The sequence below is a fragment of the Phascolarctos cinereus genome, unplaced genomic scaffold, assembly GCF_003287225.1.
Source record: "Phascolarctos cinereus isolate Bilbo 61053 unplaced genomic scaffold, phaCin_HiC Scaffold_2;HRSCAF=192, whole genome shotgun sequence".
Lineage (NCBI taxonomy): Eukaryota > Metazoa > Chordata > Mammalia > Diprotodontia > Phascolarctidae > Phascolarctos > Phascolarctos cinereus.
In genome coordinates this window covers 356608108-356629576 of record NW_027555625.1, presented here as the reverse complement: position 1 = coordinate 356629576, position 21469 = coordinate 356608108, and the positions used below count along the sequence as shown (strand labels likewise).

Genomic DNA, 21469 nt, shown 5'->3' with positions numbered 1-21469 from the left:
GGAAGGGGGCTTCTGCGAAAAAAAGCTGTGGAGGTGGGGGGCAAATTAACCCCTTCGTGGATATAGGGCTAGCTTCTCATAGACACACTGGCTATGTCCGTGAACAAGGAAGGGGGTTTATGAGAAGAAAAAGTGTGTGTGTGTGTGTGTGTGAGAGAGAAAGGGGCGGCCAAATTAGCCCCTTTGTGGACACAGATCATTTTCTCATAGACACACATGCCGTGTTAGCTGGCGGGGAAGGGGGATGTATGAGGAGAAAAAGGGGTGTGTGTGTATATGTGAGTGGGTGGGTGCACGTACTTGTGTGCATGCATTTTATCCTCTTTCCTTTATTTACATAAAGCTGTGTCCGAGTTGATGGTTGTGAGAAGGAAAAAAGGCAGTGCATGTGTGTTGTTAAATGACATTCCCCCCGCCCCCGCCCTAAGCATTGCGGATCGATTAGGGGTGGGGGGCAAGCTTTCTCGCTTATAGACGCCTATCTGTCGGAGAGAGCGTGTGAAGAGAAAATGAAGTGTTGGACACCCCCCTCCCCGTATACACAGGGTAAAGAGAGAGAAGAGTAATGGGTGTAAAGAAGAAAAGAAATTGATGCGTGTGTGCTTAGGTATTGCGGGGAGATAGACGACTCCCCCTCCCGTGCCGACAGCAGTGGCTGCGGGGGAGGGGCCAGCGAGCATCAGGTGCAGTGGGCGGGACCAGACGAGTAGGCGGAGCCGCGGCGCAGTGGGCGGGGCTTGGCTTGGGCTGTGACAGCCGCGGGTGCCGCCGCCTCCAGTGCAGGGCCAGAGCAAGGGGATTTCCAGTGCTGAGAGAGGAAGTGCGGTGTGTGTGTGTGAGTGAGTGAGTGAGTGAGTGAGTGAGTGAGTGTGTGTGTGAGTGTGTGCATGTATGTATGTGTGTGTGTTTGTGTGAGGGATTACAGCACAGAAGGGACTTTCCAACCCCACCGGCGGCGGCGGCGGCGGTGGCTACAGCCCCAGCTCTTCCCCCCCTTCTCCCCAGCACCTCACACCCCTCCCCCAGCCCCTACCCCCCTACTCCCTCCTTTTCCTCCTCTCCACCGGGACGGCAGCCACCTCCTCCTCTCCCCCAACCCCTCAATTTGGCGCTGCTCCTTCTCCCCCTCCCTCTTGTCTTTCCCCCACCGCACCCCCCAGCCCTCACACGCAGCCCAGCCCACCCGCCTGCGAAATGGGGCTGAAGGGGGAGGAGGAGGGCGCGGAAGGGGGAGCAGGACCCACTTGGCTTCCCTAAGCGACCAGTGGCTTTGAGGAGCCCTAGCCGGTGGCAGATCTATCAGTCTTGGGTAAGGGGGGAAAACTGGGGGAGAGGGGAGGACGAAGGGGAGGGGGGACCCCCGAGAAAGTGGACGGGGGTTGGTGTGAGTGCTCTTCCACGTTGCTTTGCTACGCTGAAGGGAGGGGGGTGGGCGTGTAGAGGGAGGGGGGAGGCGGGGCAGCCACCTTTCCCTGGTGTGGCCGGGGCACTTGCTTCTGCAGCTTTTTCAGACTCCCTCCCTCCCTCTCCTTCCCTCTCCCCCCGCCCCCCTCCCTCTTTCTCTCCCTCCCCCCTCCCCCCAAGCTGTGCCCTTGCTGCTCTCTTTAGCTTCTTGCTTCAAGATTGTGGCTGCTCCTGATCCTTCTCAGACCCTCATCTCTTGCCTTGCTCCTGCTGCTGCTGTGGTTGCTGATCCTGCTTCTGGAGGCTTGGGCTTTAGACCCTCTTCCCAGCTCTTGCCTGCCCTGTTGCTGCCCTGGCAAAACTCGGGCTTCTCAGTGGGGCGACATTACAGCCGCGGGCCCCCAAACTGATCGGCATTACCGTGGTGCCGGCACTGCTGCCGCTGCTGAAGAAAGGATGGATTAGTAAGTATTACCCTGGCCCAGGACTCCCTAGGCAATTCTCTGTCTGTGTGTGTGTTTTCTTGCCTTAGTTTGGTGTTATATTTTATGGAAACCTCTGTCCATTTCAATATTTCCTAATGTAGCTGGTAGTGAGTGGGTCATGGGGCTTTAAAAGAAGCATCGGCCACCTCTTCCTCTGCTATTCTCTTCCTACTGGAGACTAAAAACGCTTTAATCTAACTTTTGAAAAACTTTGTAAGGGAAAGATGGTATTCCTTTGGAAATGTCTTGGGGTTAAGACACTATTTATGGCTTTTTCTCTTAAATAATTTGCTCTTAGCTACTTAGAGGCAGTAGAATTACACTAAAGAATGCAAGTCTAATGTGATCTGGATTTTCCCCTCATGGAAAATCCGCAGAATGTTTCAGTGTGGACGGTTGCACCTGGTCAACACAGAAGAATCTTTTTTTGTCCTCAGCTTTCCAGAAAATGTGGATTCCAAGGCCTTATTGTATGTGATTTTCTTTTCTCTCTCTCTTTAAATCAGTGTTGCGTGTACTGAGAGGGATAAAACTATGCAGCCCAGAAAAAGAGACACTCCATTCAAAGCATTTAAATTCATGCATGTACTTACCCTGGTTGAGTTTAGGTTTTTTTTTAAGCCATTATTTGAAAGTTTATACTGAGTCATTCCTCTGCAGATGAACCTCTGACTGATTCATAATCAGAAAACTGCAGTGGCCTGTAAGATAGAAAAGTACTGTAATACAGTTATAGATAGCTTGCAAAATTTTATCTTCAGTTGATATTAATGAAATCCCCCAAAAGCCATGATGATCACAGTTATTCCTACTACTTCATTTCCAGCTCCATCTTGAGGTGCCAAGCTGTTGCTTACATATTAATGAAACTCTTAGCCCCTTTTGGGATGTCTAGTTGATACTTAGACCTTTGGAAAAATTTTCACCGTTTAAAATGATCTCAAATTAATTTTTTTAAAGGAGTAACAAATGATTGAGGACAAAGTCCCAAGGACATGCTTAGGAATCCAAGATATCCTCAAATGATTAATGGCCAGCCAAAGGGGAAATTGTGTTTGAAATGTTTACATTCATCTTAGAATGAATTTACAGCCAGAAATGGGGTGTATTCTATTTTTGTAGCCATTATAAGAAAGCAGGATTTAGCACATTGTATGTTTTTCTTAATTTATATTCACAGCATACAACTGAAGAGGAGCCATTATTTTTTGACATATGCTGTGAATACATATTAGGAGTAAAACCTTGGAAGAGGCTGGTTTCTGTAATCTTGGTTTTGGCAATGATTTAATCTTTTTGTGAAGAAATGATTGTATGCAACCACATGCTATTTTAAAAGCCACTTATTTTGTACGTGGAATCTTTAAAAAATGTTCTTATTTTAAAAGGCTTCATCAGGTATAGGGAGAGATTGATAAAATAGTATAAAGCCATTCTCAATTTAAATGAATGAAAAAAAAACTTAAAGGAAAATACTTGCGTTGTCATGTTCTGCTTATAAAAATCTCCTTAAGAATTTAAATGTGAATTAAAACATACACCCAAAGCTTCGCCATTCCTAGACTGAAACAAAATAAGCCACACTAATGCCAAAATAGGAAAATTTTATGGCCAGATTGGAAACCCCTGAGAGTAGGGGCTTATTATGGAAATACTGACAGACTTTGAATTTTAGCATCACTAGTTAAAATCAAACCTTATCAGGGCTGTGGTTTACAATGTAAGGCATCTCACTGAAGAGTAATCTGTTCCAGCTGTCATATCCTATAATATAGGAAACCAAATAGCAGCTAGAAAGAATTCCAGCATAGTGATAGTGTTTTTTAAGCATACACAGGACATTTTTCTGTGATAGGAAAGGAGACCAATTTATTTTATTTTTATGTCTTCCAATTCTTAATAAGACTCTTGATCAGGGAGAGGGTTATAAAGACATTAGATGGAAACAGACAATAGCAGGGACCAATGGTTAGTTAATCCCACCAAAATAACCTTATTATTGTTCGTGTCTTTAAATGACAGATTTTTACTGAAATAATTAAGGAACTGCAGCTTATTCTCTCAGCTTTCCTCCTTCCCTTAACACACACCCCCTTTCTTATAGGCATGATTATAACACTGTTTTATTACTGATACTGACCTCTGTTTGTTAGACAGATTTCATAAATGGGAATATTGTATTGCAGGTTTTTTTTGGTTATAAATCCTTGTGAGAAATCTTAAATCTTGCGAAAAAAAATTTGTAGTATGCTTTGGGGTACTATTAGGATAGATATCTAATACATTGAAATGTGAATAGGTATTAATCATTGCTTTAAAAAAAAGGCTTTTTTTCTTTCAAACACTATTTTTTATTGTAAAATTCTTTGAGAGATTGAACTGTTACTGTGTTGCAAGTCTGAGTTAGACCAAAGAAAGGAAATCGTGTTAAAGTTGTTCATCTCTGTTTTCCCATCTTGATATAACAGGAACAGTATGTGATCCAGCCTATCAAATGTTACGCAATAGCTGAAATTTTATTGCATTGGCCAATTTAAGAACTATTAGCTCAGAAGCTATATTCTCATGCTTGAAGACTGTGTATCATTTCTATAGGAGCAAGATTGCCTGCCATTGGTCATTTTAAAAAAGTTTTATTAATGTCTTTTGTTTTTGCATCAGTCATTTCCCAGTAAATTTCCTCACATCACTGCCATGGAATGATTTGCTATAAAAAAAGAAAAAAATTAAACCAAGCAACGGTGATCACATCTTATTAGTGCAACATTCTGTCTTCTTAGTTGTCCCCCTCCTCTCCCGACCCCGACCCTTATCAAAAGGAGGGAGTTGTGTTTCGTAATCTGTACTGTGGGACAAATGTTGGTCATAATTATTCAGAATTTGGCTTTGCTTTAGTGTTCTTTTCATTGACATAACTCTAGTCACAGTATGTACATTGTTCTTATTTTGCTTTACATCACTACATCAGTTCTTGTGGGTCTTCTTATATTTCTACAGATTCCTCATATTCATTGTTTCTTATGGCACAGCTATAGTGTTCTATTAAATTCATAGGCCACAATTTGTTCAGCTATTCCTTAATCAATGGACACCCACTTTCTTTGCAGTTCTTTGCTACCCTAAAAAGTACTATGATGGATATTTTGGCATATACAAGGCCTTTCTGTGTTTGACCTCTTTGGGGTAGTGGGATCTCTAGGTCATAAGGATGTTAACAGTTTATTTTTTATTTTTTGGAGGCAGTTGGAGTTAAGTGACTCGTCCAGGGTCACATAACTAGTAGGTGTCTGAGGCTGAACTAGGTCCTCCTGACTACAGAGCTGTTACTCTAGCCACTGTGCCACCTAGCTGCCCCAGTATGAACAATTTAGTGACTCACATTCCAAGTCTAAAATGATTGACCTAACTTGCAATTCCACCAATAATGTATTAGTTTGCCTGTTTTCTCACCCCCCCAACATATTTCTGTATTTCATCATCTTTGCCAATCTGATGTGAAGTGAAACCTAAGAATTGTTTTAATTTGCATTTCTCATGCAGTGTTAGCGATTTGGAGCATTTTTATGTAATTATTGATAGTTGGCAAGTCTTCTTTTAAAAGCTGTTTGTTCATAACTTTGATCAGTTATCTACTAAAGAATGGCTTTTGGTCTTACATATTTATGTCCTATGTGTTATGAATATCAGAGATATTTAATTCAGAGATTTCCCCAATTCATTTCTCTTCTTTATCTAGCTGCATTGATTTTGTTCATTCAAAAACAAATCTTTTCAATTTTATGTAATATAAAGTCTGCTTTATCTTTTAGATAAAATAAGATTTAAAAAGATAAAATGGACAGTCTTCTTGGATAAAATTTTTTGGTGGGAATGCAAGAACACCTTACATTTTAAAATGGCTGGACTATGGTGTTAAAATACTTTGGATCTGAATACGAAGAAACAGTGGAAAGAAGATGTAAGATAGGGCGAATAAAAGAAGAAATAGACTCAGTGACAAAGATGATGCCTGAAAATGAAGCTGCAGAAAAAAAGATGAGGCAAGGTAGAGATTTAGTGGCAGGGAATTTAGAGGATAGGGGGCCATAGAAAGGCAATAGACAAAAAGGAAGAATTTATTATTGTCTTGGTTTTTGTTTGTTTTGTCTAGATTTTTAATCACTCTAAGAACTTCTGTCTTTGTGAACTCTTTCCACCAGTGCAGATAAGCAAGCAACTCAGGTCGTGTTAGAGTTGCCTGGAGCACTGAGCTGTTAAGTGCCATGCCTGTGGTCACACAGCTAGTATGTCTAAGGTAGTGCTTGAGGGGATTATGATACTGGTCCCTTATTAGTTAAGCTATGTGGCCTTCTGTTGTGGAATAGACAAAGTAAGAAACTGTTGGAGGCTTTTTGCTCAAAAGGAAAGGTAAAAGCAATTCAAAATAGCTGGAAATTATAACAGCAAGCAAATGGAAAAGGAAGAAAAAACTCATAAGAGAATATGTTTGTGCCATTGAAGTATCTTTTAATTTATACAATTGCTACAAAATGGTTTTCTCATTTAAAAAAATGCTTATTGAAAGCCTGTGTAATAGACACACTTTGTGTGTGCCTGTTTGTGTGTGTGTGTGTGTGTGTGTGTTACATAGAAAATAGAAGACAGCATCATGAAAGATAAAGCACTTTTTCTGGAAAAACTCCATATCTCTATGCAGATGACTTGGTAAGGGACAAAGAGATAGTGAAATGTTACTATTACAGATCAAATTTTATTACATTAAAATCCAAAGAATTGTCCTTCCTTTTTTTTTGTCTAAATTTTCTGTTAATTGAGCCCTGGACTCTGACATCATGGACCTAAGTATGGTTTTGGGGAAGTCTCTCACAGAGTCTCTTTGTGTCTTGAGCCTACCCAGGGAAATCCCGGCACAGTCAGTATCTGGTTCCATTTGCTTTTCCAGGCAGGGCCCTTAGCTCCCCTGCAAGCACTCAGGTTAATGAGACATTGAATTTAGGACAGGTTTATGTAACCCAACAAAAACAAAAAATTTGTACCTGAGCCTCTTATCCATCAGATAAACTCTTCTCTCTCTTCTTAAAGAGCTCAAGCAAGCTTCTCTTCTTTCTTTCTTTATTCATTCATTCATTCATTTATTTTTCCCTAGGCAATGGGATTAAGTGACTTGCTGAGGGGCGCACAGCTAGTAAGTATGCCTCTCTCCTTGTGGATCCCAACTACCCTTGGGCCCTATATAGTCCAAATGATACCAGAGAAAAAAATCAGTTCCAGTTATTCCTCTGCGTGTAGTCCCCCTGCTCTGCCAATGTCTCTAGTACTTGCAAGAGCAAAGTGACTTTTGGATTTGCTCTTATCCTTTGTGCCTCTTTTGATGTTTCAGCACTGTTGTGTGGTGCTGGCTACCTAGTGAATGTGGTTTCTTGTAGGGGCTACAGGTATGAACACATCTCTTTCCAGTTCCTCTGTGCAGTTCCATGTTTCATCTTTGTATGTGCGTGTCCTGGACAGCTCTTGTGAATCAAATTGAGAGTGCATGGAATGAGAATGCAAAGCTTTCTGTTCACCTGAACAAGGTGAATAGATGTGTCAGTTATAGCACTTTGTTTACAAAGTACATATGCCATATCATTTGACCTTTGTAACAACCCTATAAGGTAAATAGTGCAAGTTATTATACTCGTTTTATTGAAGAGAAAACTAAAGTTCAGAAGGTTTTAACGACTTGCCCAAAGTCACATAGTAGAGGGAAGGGAATAAGCATTTACTGAGTACCTGTTATGTGCCAGGTGCTATGCTAAGCAGTTTACAGATATTATCTCATTTGATGTTTACAACAATGTGGGAGGTAGGTGCTATTATTATCACCATTTTGCAGTTGAGGAAACTGAGGCAGATAGGTTAAGTGAATTACCAAAGGTCACATGGTAAGTCTGAGGCAAGATTTGAGCTCAGGCCTCCACGCATAGCACTCTATTTACTGTACCCTCTCAGTTGCCTCAGTAGAGGCAGTATTTTTTTTTTTTTACTATATTTAAGTACCTACTACGTTTATTTGCCATAAGTGGAACATTGGCTGGGGCTTGGAAACATTTTTGTCATACATAGAATCTAATATGAATTTATTTATTTTTAGCTTTCAATATTCACTCCCACAAGTTTTTGAATTCCAAATTTATACCCCATCTCCCCCTTCCTCCCACCCCAAGATGGCATGCATTCTGAATATCCCTTCCCCTAGTCTGTCTCTCTCCTCTTCTCTTATCCCCTTCCCCTTCTATTTTCCTGTAGGACAGGATAGACTTCTGTACCCCATTTCCTGTATTTCTTATTTCCCAGTAGCATGTGAAAACATTTTTTTTAAACATACGTTTTTAAAACTTTAGGTTTCAAATTTTCTCTCTTCCTCCCTCCCCACCCACCCTCATTGAAAAGGCAAGCAACTCAATATAGGTTGTACATGTGCAGTTATGCAAAACATGTCCATAGTAGACATGTTGTGAAAAACTAAGTGTATTTCCCTTAATCCTATCCTGCCCTCCCATTTATTCTATTCTTTCTTTTGACCCTGTCCCTCCTCAGAAGTATTTACTTCTGATTACCCCTTTCCAATCTGCCCTCCTCTCTATCATCCCCCTGCTCTCTTGTCCCCTTCTCCCCCTGTTTTCCTGTAGGGTAAGACAGATTTCCATACCCAATTGAATGTGTATGTTATTCCCTCCTTAAGCCAAATCCTATGAGAATAAGATTCACTCATTCTCTCTCACCTTCCCCATTTCTTCTCACTGTAAGAACTTTTTTTTCTGTTTTTTTTTGTGAGATTTTACCCCATTCTACCTCTCCCTTCTTCTCTGAGTATCATCCTCTCTCATCCCTTAATTTTATTCTGCAGATATGACCCCTTAATCTTCAACTTACCCTGTGCCCTCTATCTATCTATCTACATATACATACATATAATTTTTTTCCTCCAACTACCCTAATACTGACAAAGGTCTCATGAGTTATAAATATCATCTTTCCATGCAGGAATATAAACAGTTCAATCTTAATAAGTCTCTTATGATTTCTCTTTCCTATTTACCTCTTCATGCTCTACTTGAGTCCTGTATTTGAAAGTCAGATTTTCTCTTCAGCTCTGGTCTTTTCATCAAGAGTGCTTGAAAGTCCTCTATTTCACTGAATGACCATTTTTTCCCCTGAAGGATTATACTCAGTTTTGCTGGGTAGGTGATTCTTGGTTGTGATCCTATCTCCTTTGCCCTCTGGAATATTATATTCCATGCCCTACGGTCCTTTAATGTAGAAGCTGCTAAATCTTGTGTTATCCTGATTGTGTTTCCACAGTACTTGAACTGTTTCCTTCTGGCAGCTTGTCATACATAGAATCTTACCGTAACACAGTGCTCTACTATGTGGAATTTTACACAAGGTCCCATTGTGGGCAAGAGGGTAATTAGTGGAAGTACGAAAAAGTCATCAAACATTCACCGATCCTCTAGTAATGTGCTAGGTTGTATGGGAAGTATGGGAAAAGTCCTGACTTCTAGGAGTCACAGTAATGTACAGACATGAAGAAGCTAAAAGAAAATAAAACGTATTCTGAAAAATTGTTACCCTTGATCGTGGTCAAAAGATTGAAAAACTATTCTCTAGAAAATTTTCCAGCAGTGCTATGTAGATGACAGTACTTAAGTGCTTCAAGGGACTACATGGGTATTCCCTTCACTGATAAAGATTGCAGTCCTTCTATAACTAATCTTCAAAAGTTGCTAAGCCTGAAAAACTCTTCATTCTGTGACCAAGCAGGGAATGAGCTCCTCCAAACTTAGCTATTTTGGTCTGCAGCCAACAGGCCTACTAGGCCTGTGTTTAAAGCCTCTCCAGCGTGGTAGGACCTGCCAGTGCTTGTACTATGCTGGCATAGCCTTTGAGAACCCAAGGACACCTCCCTGTCACATTGAGGTATCAAAGGCAGATGATGAGATGAGACGGCATTTCATAAACTGCTGGACTATGTGGTACATACTATAAATGGTAAAGAAATTCAAAAAAGGAAAAGCTCATTGGGGGCTGGAATTATTCATGGAAGGATTCATGGATAAATTGAAACTTGAGGCGGGCTTTGATGCAAGTACAGAATTAGAATTATCAATAGGGCAGAGAATCAGAAACAGAAGCAATTGAGAAAATATTTTCATCTATGACCAACATGGTCCCCTGGTATGGGAACCTGAAGAGTGCATCGTATTGTACATTTTGCTTTAATAACCTATTTTTTTTCTTATAAAATAGAATTTGACCTGTGAAGCCATTTAATGTCAAATTGCTTCTTATGGTTAATTAATGGTCTGCCTTGTAATTATGAAAATGACAGTAACAATAACAATGGAAGTTTTTCTGCTACGTTTAAATGGAAGGGTAGGTGTTTTTCATTCATTATCTCATTTGAACTGCAGTCTAGTTGTGTAGGAAAATGAAGGTACTTGGACTCATACTTATGACTTTGGCTTTACTAATGCCAGCCACTTAAAACTACTTGGTTATTGCTGACTCAAATATAAAAATTCAGGATGAATACATTTTCATACTATTTTTAATTACTTTGAAAGATCTTGGTTTCATCAGTGTGGTACCTGATGCTGCACATGACTTGGCCACATTTCACTAGTTACTGACAGTCAATATCACCTGTTAGCCAACCTTCTTCAGATATAGCTAGGCTGGTCGTCTGATAATAATTCAGTTTAATTCTGCAACATTTAGGTGTCTACTGTGTACAAAGGACTGTACTAGCTGCTAGGAGAAATAAAAACTTAGACATGACAGTAATGGTTGTCAGGCTTTACTTAAAGTCTTTTCTAATTTTTTAGCACAGTCAGATCCTTATTCAACAAACATTGTGTTAAACATTTTCTCTGTATAAGGCAGCTAGTGATACAGTGGGTAGAGTACCCAGCCTAGAATCGAGAAGACCTGAGTTCAAATACTGCTTCAGACACTTCCTACCTGTGTGAACCTAGGCAAGTCGCTTAACCGTGTTTGCCTTAGTTTTCTCATCTGAAGGAAATGGCAAACCATTCTAGAATCTTTGCCAAGAAAACCCCAAATGGGACCACAACTGAACATCAACATGTACAAGGCACTGAAGAAGGTGTATAACTTTTGAGGACCCAGGTCCTCCATTAGGAGGACTTTGGTGATGTGTGTAAGTAAAATTCTAGAGTTTAATCCATGCTAACTTTTAGAGGTTTTTTTGGTTTTTATTTTTTAATGGGGTTACTGAATAACTACTTTCTTCCTGTAACAGTGGAAGTTTGGTAGAACCTCTTCCTGGTGCCCAGTCTAATGCGAGGTATGAGATTCTGTGTGCTCACCTAGCTTAAATACTGATTCCATGTCAGCAAGTAAATTGATTACAATTATAAAGTAGAAAAAAAAAGTGAATTGGTTAAGATGATGAACTTAATGTGACCTGTAAGGGGATAGCAGTCAAAAAGTAAAGGTTTAGTCAGTATACGGAAGATAATTCAGTGAAGAGTTTTAGACATTAAAATTTTAATCTAAAAGGTTGTTTTAGATTAAAATGAAATTTTGCAGGAAGACCCAGTCTGAGGGTGTGAATACAAGTTAAAAGAATGGCCCATAGGGGATGTTACGTGGGAACCCTGTGAGTGTGTATTCGTGAGCCTCAGTCCCCACTCACTTTTCATTAAGTCAGTTAGTAGACACAGTTAACTCATAGAAAAGGAATTTGCTAAGATGGCACAGTAAACATAGTAGCTAGAAAGCATTTCCCTCTAGAAACCTAGTGTGCCAAAACATCCATAGCATCCATGGGAAGAGTGGGGGTACATATGTGGAGAGTGTGTATGGCCACAACACCTCGCCACTCCTGGTGCTTCAGGGCCTGCTCTTTATGGAGTCCTCATGCAGCTCCCCTTGGAGCTGGATAAGTTGCTCAGCTCACTTTCCTGGATCTGCTCCTCCCAGTAGCTGGCTCTCTTCTCTATTACCAGGGGTCTTCTTTCTTGACGCTGCTTTCTCCCTTTATTGAGTGTGTCTGTGTGGAGTGTGTTTCTCTTCCCTCTCTTGTGCCTCAAACTCTCTAAAAGTGACAAACTCTTGAACTGCTGGATGGAGTGTCTTTCTCAGAGAAAGTTATTGTTAGGACTATTGCGAGGACAGATAAGGAAGAGAGGTAAATCTCTTCCCCTCAACTTTGATTTCCCCAGACTGAAACTTTGCCCCATGACTATTTAGAACTCTGCTCTTCCAGTGAGATGGAGTGCTTTTTAATTTCAGGGCATAGAGGCATCTTTACAGTTAATTCAGTACCTTTCTAATGCCTCATGATTGAATTCTAAAGGCTTTCTGGGCTGAGGGTTGATCAAAGTAAATACAAGTTAATAATTTTTTCTTTTGATGGGTGGTACTACCTGCTGGGAGGATCAGGAAAGGATACAGGCAGAAAGTGCCTTTGAACTAAACTTTAAAGAAATTAGGTATTCTAAGAGGCAGGGTGAAGAGGTAGTACCTTCCAGGCATGGGGGCAGAGGCATGGAGTGAGGTGGAGGAAGGAACAGCAAGAAGACCTATTTAACTGGCTGGTAGAGTGTGTGAAGGGGAGTATATATATGTAAAATAAGGCTAGAAAGGTATGTTGGAGCCAAGTTGTGATGGGCTTTAGATACCAGACAAAAGAGTTTATGTTAGATTCTAGAGGGAATCTAGAGCCATTAAATTGACATGGATTGACGTGATCATACTTTAGGAAAAACACTTTGGCAGCTATGTGGAGGGAGGATGGATTGGAGAAAGGAGAAGCTTGAAGCAGAGAGATCAGTTAGGGTGCAGTAGTCCTGATAAGTGGTGATGATGGCCTAAAGTAGAAAGGTGGCCATGTGAATAGAAAAAAGGAATTGATTGGAGAAATATGCAAAGTAGAGTCAAATAGAAATATAAAGTCTTATAGCTAGTAAGGAAACTGGGACTCACTTCATGTTAAGTGACTTGCTTAAGGTCACGTGTGGCAAATTAATAGCAGAATTGGGCCTAAAACTTAGGCCTTCTGATTTTTGGATCAGTTGTACCTCATTTTCAAATACAGTTTTCATTTCTTCTTTAGACTTGCTAATTATGGAATAGTCCTTCCGCTTCCCCTCTCCCGATTTTATTTGATAACTATTTTGTACATCTTTAACTTTTTCATTTGGAATCTCTTGCTTTCCTTATATTTCAACGTGTTTACCTAATATAGTGAGCAACAACATTCCAATCCTGTTACAAATTTAATTAACCTGCATTCACCCACCTGCTTTAGGTGCTGTTCACACCCAACGAAACAACTCTCTAACTTTGTCTTCCCCTTGATTTACATTTGAACCAGTTGCCTAGTAATAACAGTATTTAGTCATGATGTTGCACTTTAGATCTTTAAAGTGTTTTGCAAACACTAATTTGTTAGTGGTAAATAAATCCCTGAGGCCTGTTCATTGTGTAGAGAGAATTTTGTCCCTTCGTCTTTTCATTTCATTATAACTACAAAGTACTTAAAGGAATATGAGTTAGTGAGGGGAAAAGCCCCTTTTCCAAATTAGCAGAGGAATGATGTTGGTTATTTTGGAAAAAAAGACTGAATATGATTCTGGGAAAGTCTTTCAACATAGCACTTTCTTTGTTCCTCTGTTAAACAATTACCACATTCTTTTTTGTGCCAGTAGGCTGTTTTTTTCTTTTTTGGGGGGGCAGAGGATGAGGGTCTTCTTTCCCCTACTAGTCTATAAGCTCCTTGAGGGCAAAGACTGTAATGATAATAGCTAGTCCTTGTGTAGCACTTTAAGGTTTACAAAGCATTTTGCAAATATCTCATTTTACCCTCACAGCAACCCTGAGAGGTAGATGCTATTATGAGCCTCATTTTACAGATGAGGAAATTAAAGCAGAGATTAAGTGACTTGCCCAGGGTCACATAGCTAGTAAGAGGCAGGATTTGAACTCTGATTTTCCCGACTCCAGGCCCAGTGCTTTGTCTACCTCGCCTGCTAATTGCCTTATTGATCTTTGTATCACCCAGCAGAGCCTAGTATGGTGCCTTCCTTACGCACAGCAATAACTCATTTCTTTTGTGCTTTGAAATTTACAAAACACTTTCTTTGTAGTAACTCTCTAATATAGGGAATACAAGTATTACTCCCAGGGCAGCTAGGTGTCGCTGTGGATAAAGTGCTAGGCCTGGAGCCAGGCTTATCTTCCTGAGCTCAAATGTGGCCTCAGACACTTACTAACTAGCTGTGTGATCTTGGGCAAGTCACTTCATGCTGTTGCCTCAGTTTCCTCATCTGTAATACGAGCTGGAGAAGGAAATGGATAACCACTCCAATATCTTTGTTTAGAAAACCCCAAATGGGGTCATAAAGAGTTGGACACAACTGAATAACAAGAAGAAGAAGTATTCTTCTTATTTTCAGGTTAAGAAACGGCTTCAGAGAAATGAAGTGGGTTGAAGGGTCACAGAGCTCTTAAATTTCAGAGCTGAAATTTGAACCAAAATCTCTCCTGACTCCCCTTACTTCTCCCCTCTTCTAAGCTTTTGCTATTTCTGTTAAAGGCACCTCTCCTCCATCTTCTCAGTCACCCAGATAAATAACCTTGGAGTCATCCTAGACTCTTCTCTCTCCCTTGTTCCCCTCATATTTAGCCAATTGCCAAGTCCTGGGTGTTCTACCCCTGCAATATTTTTTAGGTTACCTCTCTACCCTTGTAGCCATCATCTCAGTTCAGACTGTCATCACCCCTTGTCTCTGACGTTATAATAACTTCCTGATTGGTCTTCCTGTCCCTAGTCTCTATCCTTTCCAATAGATCTTCAGTGCAGCTATCAAATAATCTTCCTAAGGCACAGGTCTGGGCATGTGGCTCTTTATAGCCTTTGGGATAACGTACCAACTCCTCAGTGCGGCATTTAAGGCTCTCTACAATCTGGCTCCAACATACCTTTCCAACTTTATTTCCCATTATTCCCCTTTACCCTTCTGTGTTCTGGCCAAAATGCATTTATAGTTCTTGATGTTCCATATCCTTGGAATGTGCTTTTTCTTTTTTGTGCCTTTCAGAACCCGCAAGTCTCAGCTTAGATGCTACCTCCTCTATGAAACCTTCACTTCTCACTGTAGTTAGTGCTCTTCCACCCCCTGATTTCCTTGTGTGTATGTATTTATTTATTTGTTTACTTTACTCCCCAGTATCTCTTTGAGGAAGAAACCAATTTTTTTTTCATCTCTAGGGTCTAGAGTACACACTGTTTAATAAGTGTTTAAGGGCCATATTAGTGAAACTTTGCACTTAAATGTTCATTTGAATTGACCACAGAATCATATTAACCCTGACTAGCTTCAGTGTGACTTGATGTATAAACTTCAATTTCCTATAACTCTAACCAAAAAGGGAACTAAATATATCAGAAATAAAGATGAATGATAGCTCAGTGTTTCCATAATTTTATGATTTACTAGGCAGCTATAATATAGATTTTTCTAAAATAAATTAGCTTTCATGAGTGAATTGAAGAAAAAGAAAGTTGGTTTATTGGATGATGAGAGGTGCTTCCAGGAATATGGGGTAGCTTTGAAAACTGCACATAAGCAGAAGTGGAAGAAATGATTTAAATGAGTTTAATTGGGAAACTGTTCAGAACAAAGTTAAAAGTGTTTGGAAATTAAAATTCTTGCATCTTTATAATAATTCACATTTGTATAGTTTTAGGATTTGTAAAGCACTTTACTCATAAAAATCCTGTAAGGTCATTTCATTTAGAAAAATATTTTTTGTATATGACTTATTTTATTTCAGTTCAAATCCATATTATAAATTCTTTCACCTGGATACAAATACAACTTTGGGCAAGTCACTTAACTTTTCAGTGGCTCAGGTAACTCTCCAGTTCTATAAATTGCAGGACAATTGCCAGTTTGCTTTGGTTGAAGGAATTTCCTCACTGGCATTTCCTATACCATTGAAATCACAGGTCTCAACTGGAAAAAAACTCCCACAACATTAATTGGTTATATAGTATACTTTTTTTTTAACCCCCTAATATAAATGCTGCTTTTCTTAGAAATTTTAGAAGCTCTTTCCTGTAGTGTAACCCCATCATCCTTTGGTGTTGTAGAGGATTATTCTGATCAGGATTATTTTAAAATATAAATTAGGAGCATATATAAGAGGAGGCAATATAGATCCCTTATATAGGTTACCACAGCCAAGTGAACCTTGGAACTCTTTTCCCTCCCTAGCTGCTACTAGAGATTTCCTTCCTTTTCATCCTTCCCCCTTCCATTCCCTTTGTTACTGTTGACCCCACCATTGAGTAGAACCTCAGCTCTTTTTTATTCTTACCAATCCAAGTGCTTGTTGGGGTTGCATTGGGGTGTGTGTGTGTGTGTGTTTGTGTGTGAGTGTGTTGAATGAAGGGAAACAAGAGAAAGAAAAGTAGCCACTTATTATTAGCTTTATGACCTTAGATAAGTCACTTCTCTTCCCTAGGCTTCAATTTCTAAACGTGTAAAATGAGAGTATCAGACTAGATAGGTGTCTTCCAGTTTTGGATTCTGTGATTCTAAGGCAAACTTCATCTAATGACTGTTATCTCATGATACCCCTCCTCCAGTGCTCATTTCTTTACCTTATAACAACCCCTATATTCCTCTTCCCTGAATAAGTCAAGACCAATAGCTTAGAGTTGGGGGAGTCACTATTTCTTACTGTTTGGGGAGTAGAGGGTAAATAGAGTTCTCTGTATGCTTCTGTTCTCTTTTCCTTGGAGGTTTTGTCTTTGCCCTTGACTCCCAAATCTATATGTCTAGTCCTAATCTCAGCTCTGAGTTTTCCAGGGCTACGTTCCCAAATGTTTGATAAATACTTCCACGTAGATTTTCCATCTCCACCTCAAAATCAACATGCCCAAAATTGAATTACTTATTTTCCCTCCAAAACCTACTTCTTTTCCCAACTTGCCTTTCTCAGTTGACCACTATCTTCCCAGACACTTATGTTCCAAAATGTGGAGTCATTGATTCTTTCCTCTTCCTTGACCTCCACAACTAGTCAGTTGCTAAATCTTGTCATTTCTTTTTCAGTAATATCTTTTACATTCTGCCCTTCCTATCTACTCTCACACTACCTTAATTCAGCACATCTTGCTAGAATTACTGTAATAGCTTCTTAACTGGTCTCCCAGCCTCCAACATCATTCCTCTCTGATCTACCTTTCTGGTAGCTGACAAAATCGTCTTCCTAAGGCACAGATCTGACATATCAACCCCATATTAAAAAACCTTACATGGTTCTTTATTGTCTTTAGGATAAAATACAAATGCCTCAGCTTGGCATTTAAAACTCTATGTGATCTGGTCCCAATATATCTTTCCAGCCTTATTTCACTTTATTCTTCCCATGTACTCAATATTTAGGCCAAACTGGACTGTTCTTTACTCCCTGAACTTGTCTTGCCTACTTCTGCATTTCTTATAGCCAATCAAGGCCTTATACTTTATACACTGCTTCTACATCTCTGCCTATAGGGTGGCAGCTAGGGAGTGCAGTGGATAGAGAGCTGAGCCTGGAGTCAACAAGGCCTGAGTTCAAATGTAGCCTCATTTACTAGCTGTGCTGCTCTGAGCAAATCACTTAAACTCTTTGCCTCAGTTTCCTTACTGTAAAATAGTGATCTTTCCCTGCTTATGTTTCTTATTGTACTTTGTGAAGATCCTTGCATTGCCATTATCATATTCTGTCTGTTGTAATGATCATTCATCTTAAGGCTGTATCTCAGTCTCTCCCTCATTGGAGAGTAAATACTTTAAGAACAAGGGCTACTTTTTTTTCCTCCTCCTCCTCCTCCTCCTTCTTCATCATAGCACAGAACCTTTTAATTCCAGCACAGGATCTTGCCTTTACCTTGGTGTATGGGTTCTTAACCTTTTTGTGTCATGGATTCCTTTGACAGTCTAGTAAAGCCTCTGGATCCCTTCTGAGAAAACTTTTGTTCCCTACATTCATGACTGTAGGAAATTTAAAGTTTCAGTAAGAGATTAGTGAAAATAAAGTTGTAATTTTTTTCCGATCCAAAATGGAATGGGAAGCCCCTGAAATCTATCTGTGAACCTTTTGGAGGTTAGAAACTCCTATATCAGTGGATCTATGATATTATCAGTTGTTGGTATTCCTTCTATTAGTGCAGATTGCAAGCCATCTAGGCATTGTCCTTCTTGAGGATTCTGGTCCATGTTCTTTTATAAATCGAGTACATCAGATACACCCAACATGTAGTAAGTCTTCATCTAGGTGTTTCTACTTTTGTGGATTCTGGTGTAACATTTAGGCTGCCCATCTGTTATCCCTTCCTCTTGCCTCACAACTAATCCACCCACTTTTCTACACACACACATTTTCTTGTTGGTATCCCTTATGTCAAAATTTGTACATCACTGGAAATATGCTGTGTTTTATTTGTGCCTACCATGAATCTGTTCATTAGTCTTTGGCTTACCTGCAACTTTGACTGTTGTTCATGACCCTGCAATATCGCCAAGAAAAATATTTGTATTAAACAAGGTATGTCTTGTGTCAGGGAGCAGTTTGGGATCCTTTAAAGCACTGTGCTCTTTCCCAAATGCAATTTATCCCAGTTTATGGCCTTTGTTTTATGCCCAGCTCATTGTCCACCTTCAGTACCTGTCCCAGATGTAGGTGCCGATAGACTGGCCTCTTATTTCATGTCATAATCTGGACAATAGACATTTTTATCCACTTACTTTTTCCTGTATGGATTGGCTGGATTGATTTTGAATTATTATTGAATAATCATGAGTGCCATTGAGAAGGAATTGTAATGCTAGCTGTGGGGTTTGATGCAATTAGCATATCAGCTGTAGTAGGAGCATCTGGAGGACCTCATCATCTATCCTTTTTTTGTTTGGACTCTGTGCTGCACTTCCTCCATGAGAGTAGTAAATATCTTTGGCAACTTGCATCTTGTTTTGTGCTTTACTTAAGAATAGTCAAAGGGTTGTTGGTCACAGTTATTTCTATGGTTGCAATTATCAAGGGATCTTGCCTGATTTTAGCATTTGTATGAAAAGTTCTTGGTTGGAGGAGAGGCTTTAAGGCTTGGCTTTGCTCTACTAAGTCAAATGCCTCTTTGTAATCAACAAACAATAAGCATGGCAAAGTTTTGCATTTGTTTCACCTTTTAGTTCATTGTGTGACTAAAGATGTCTGCCTGTGTCTTAATATTTTTACCCAACTTTGATATGTGTTTAGATAGTTTTCATGAAGTTAATGTAAGGATGAGAAAGTAGGCATATTGTTCTGTTACGTACCCTCAATTTCCTGTTTTGGGGGAGATAATAATAATGTACTTGATAGAGAGCTAGCTTCAGAGACAGGAAGACCTGGTAAGTCCTGTTTCACACCCTGGGGAAGTTGCTTAACTTAACTCTTAGTGCCCCCATGCGACACTCTAAAACTAAAACCATAGAGATGTTGCTATTCCATGTTGATAGAAGAAGTTCTCTATACCACTGAAATCACAGGTCTGGGAAAAAATACCATCTACAATTTTTCCCATTCTTTTGATACTTTCCTTTAACAGCGATATTTTGTAAAATAATCCATCAATAATTTCAAGATTATGTCATCTCCTTCCATAGTGACGAGAATGGAGCAGTGGAAAAGCATCAGAAGATGTTAAAAATAATGTTTTTAAAGCATCTATAAATATTAACATAGCTGTAGGCATTATAAATGTTAGATCTTTGGCCAATGATGAAAGAATTAATGTATTATTAGAAAAATTAAACCACATTAGTATTGCTATTCTTTCTGTAAGTGAAGTCAGAATACGTAAGGAAGTTAAAGCTAAAAGGAAGAATGGCTCATGGATTCTCTTTGAAAAGGCAAACAAAAAGAGGTTGTGGAATTGATTTCATTTTGCACCCATAAACTGGAAAGTGTTCTGTGAGATATTGTCATCTTATCTTGCAATGGCCATGATGAGGATAAAAAAGGATCTCCATGAAGATAATTGAAGCTTATTTATAAGCCATCATTTTTGTAGCTGGTGAAGAGGTAGAGAAATTTTACAAAGAACTCAAAATTCTGGTTAATATATGTCATAATATTAGGCTATTGTCAATACGAAAGTGGGCATTTGGAACGATGGTGAAAAATATATTGGAAAATATAGCTCAGTTTTGAGGAGGAAAAAAACAGAGGCCAAATGCCAAAAGCCCAAGGTTAAACACTGCTTAGAAACCTCATGCCTATATGACATGAATGCTTTCTTCAGGAACAGAGTACAAATCCAGAAATGTGATATATCAGCTGTAACATATCAGTGTTATATTTTGTAGACTCCCATTTTTAGCATATCTTAGAGCTTCTGATTCTAGTTTTAGGGTTAATGAAGTTAGAAAATTCGACTAGACTATTTATATCTGTTTTCTGTGTGCTTGCTCATGTTAACATACAAAGTCAGTTCAATGGCCTCTTTTGGTAATGGCTGATATCACCAAACCAACACCATCTATCTAAGGACGGTTAATGGCTGCGCCCTTTACCTTGAATCTCCTAAATCACCTGTCTTCATCAACAGACCTCACTGATACTCTTGCCTGGACTCATTCACCAATGGTTCCCATACTCTCACTCCCTCTGATTCTCTGATTCCAGCAGTCTATTCTGCCATTTCTATCTACCTTAACCTAACTGAAAAATAAGAAACATCAGAAAAGAGTCCTCTAGTATTACTGGAGAGTTACAAAGTTGGGTGCCCTCAACAGAAACAGGAAACTTTGGCAGAGCAGTGGTTTAGGCGGACAGATGAAGAATTCAGATTTGAGTATGTTGAAGTGCAGGTGTCAGTGGAATTTCTGAGTAGAGAAGTCCAGCAGGGCCTTGGAGATAGGGGAATAGTGTTCAGAAGGGCCATTAGCAATACATGCATAAATTTGGAAGTCATCTAAAAAGAGAACATAATTGAACCCAGGTAAAAAGATGAACTTCCTTAGGGAGAAAATTTAGAGAAAGAAAAAGAGAAAGCCTGTAGGTCAGAGCTTCATAGGACATTCACATTTAGTGGGGAGAGGGGGGAAAAAGGGGATAGATAGATATGAACCATCAAAGGAGAAGGAAACAGAGCAGTCTGATTGGTAGGTGAACCAGAAGAGGGCAGTGTCTTGGGAAACAGTATCCAGGAAGGAGGACGGAAAGTAGTCAACAGTGTTAAGAGATGCAGTGAGATCAAGGAAGAAGAAGACTGAGAAAAGGGCATCAATTTATAGCAGATAAGAGTTCTCAGGTAACCTTTGAGTGATCCTTCTAAAATATGTGTTAGACAGTATCTCCTTAAATAATAATTTCACAATTTGCCTTCCTCATACACATTTCTGTACTATGTCTACCTCCCAAAGAGAAGTTTGATTTTTGGAACATTCATCATAGTAGTGGTCTGTTTACTAAATATTTATTTCCTTCAACTGTCAAGCTGTGAGGTTTGTAGATCTTTTTTTTTCTCTCACACT

At 39.6% G+C, this 21469-nt stretch overlaps 1 protein-coding gene across 6 annotated transcripts in view; it reads left to right on the top strand.

The window, feature by feature from the left end:
• The first annotated feature begins 765 nt into the window (after positions 1-765).
• TRAF3 (TNF receptor associated factor 3) overlaps positions 766-21469 on the top strand; it is a 164374-nt gene continuing 143670 nt past the window's right edge. For 2 of the 6 annotated variants that reach the window (XM_020971155.2, XM_078150397.1), the window contains exons 1-2: positions 766-1309; positions 1585-1868. The gene's annotated coding sequence lies outside the window, so the exon portion shown is untranslated. The remainder of the gene's footprint in view (positions 1310-1584; positions 1869-21469) is intronic. The other 4 variants (XM_020971159.2, XM_020971158.2, XM_020971157.2 and 1 more) reach the window with 4 other exon arrangements.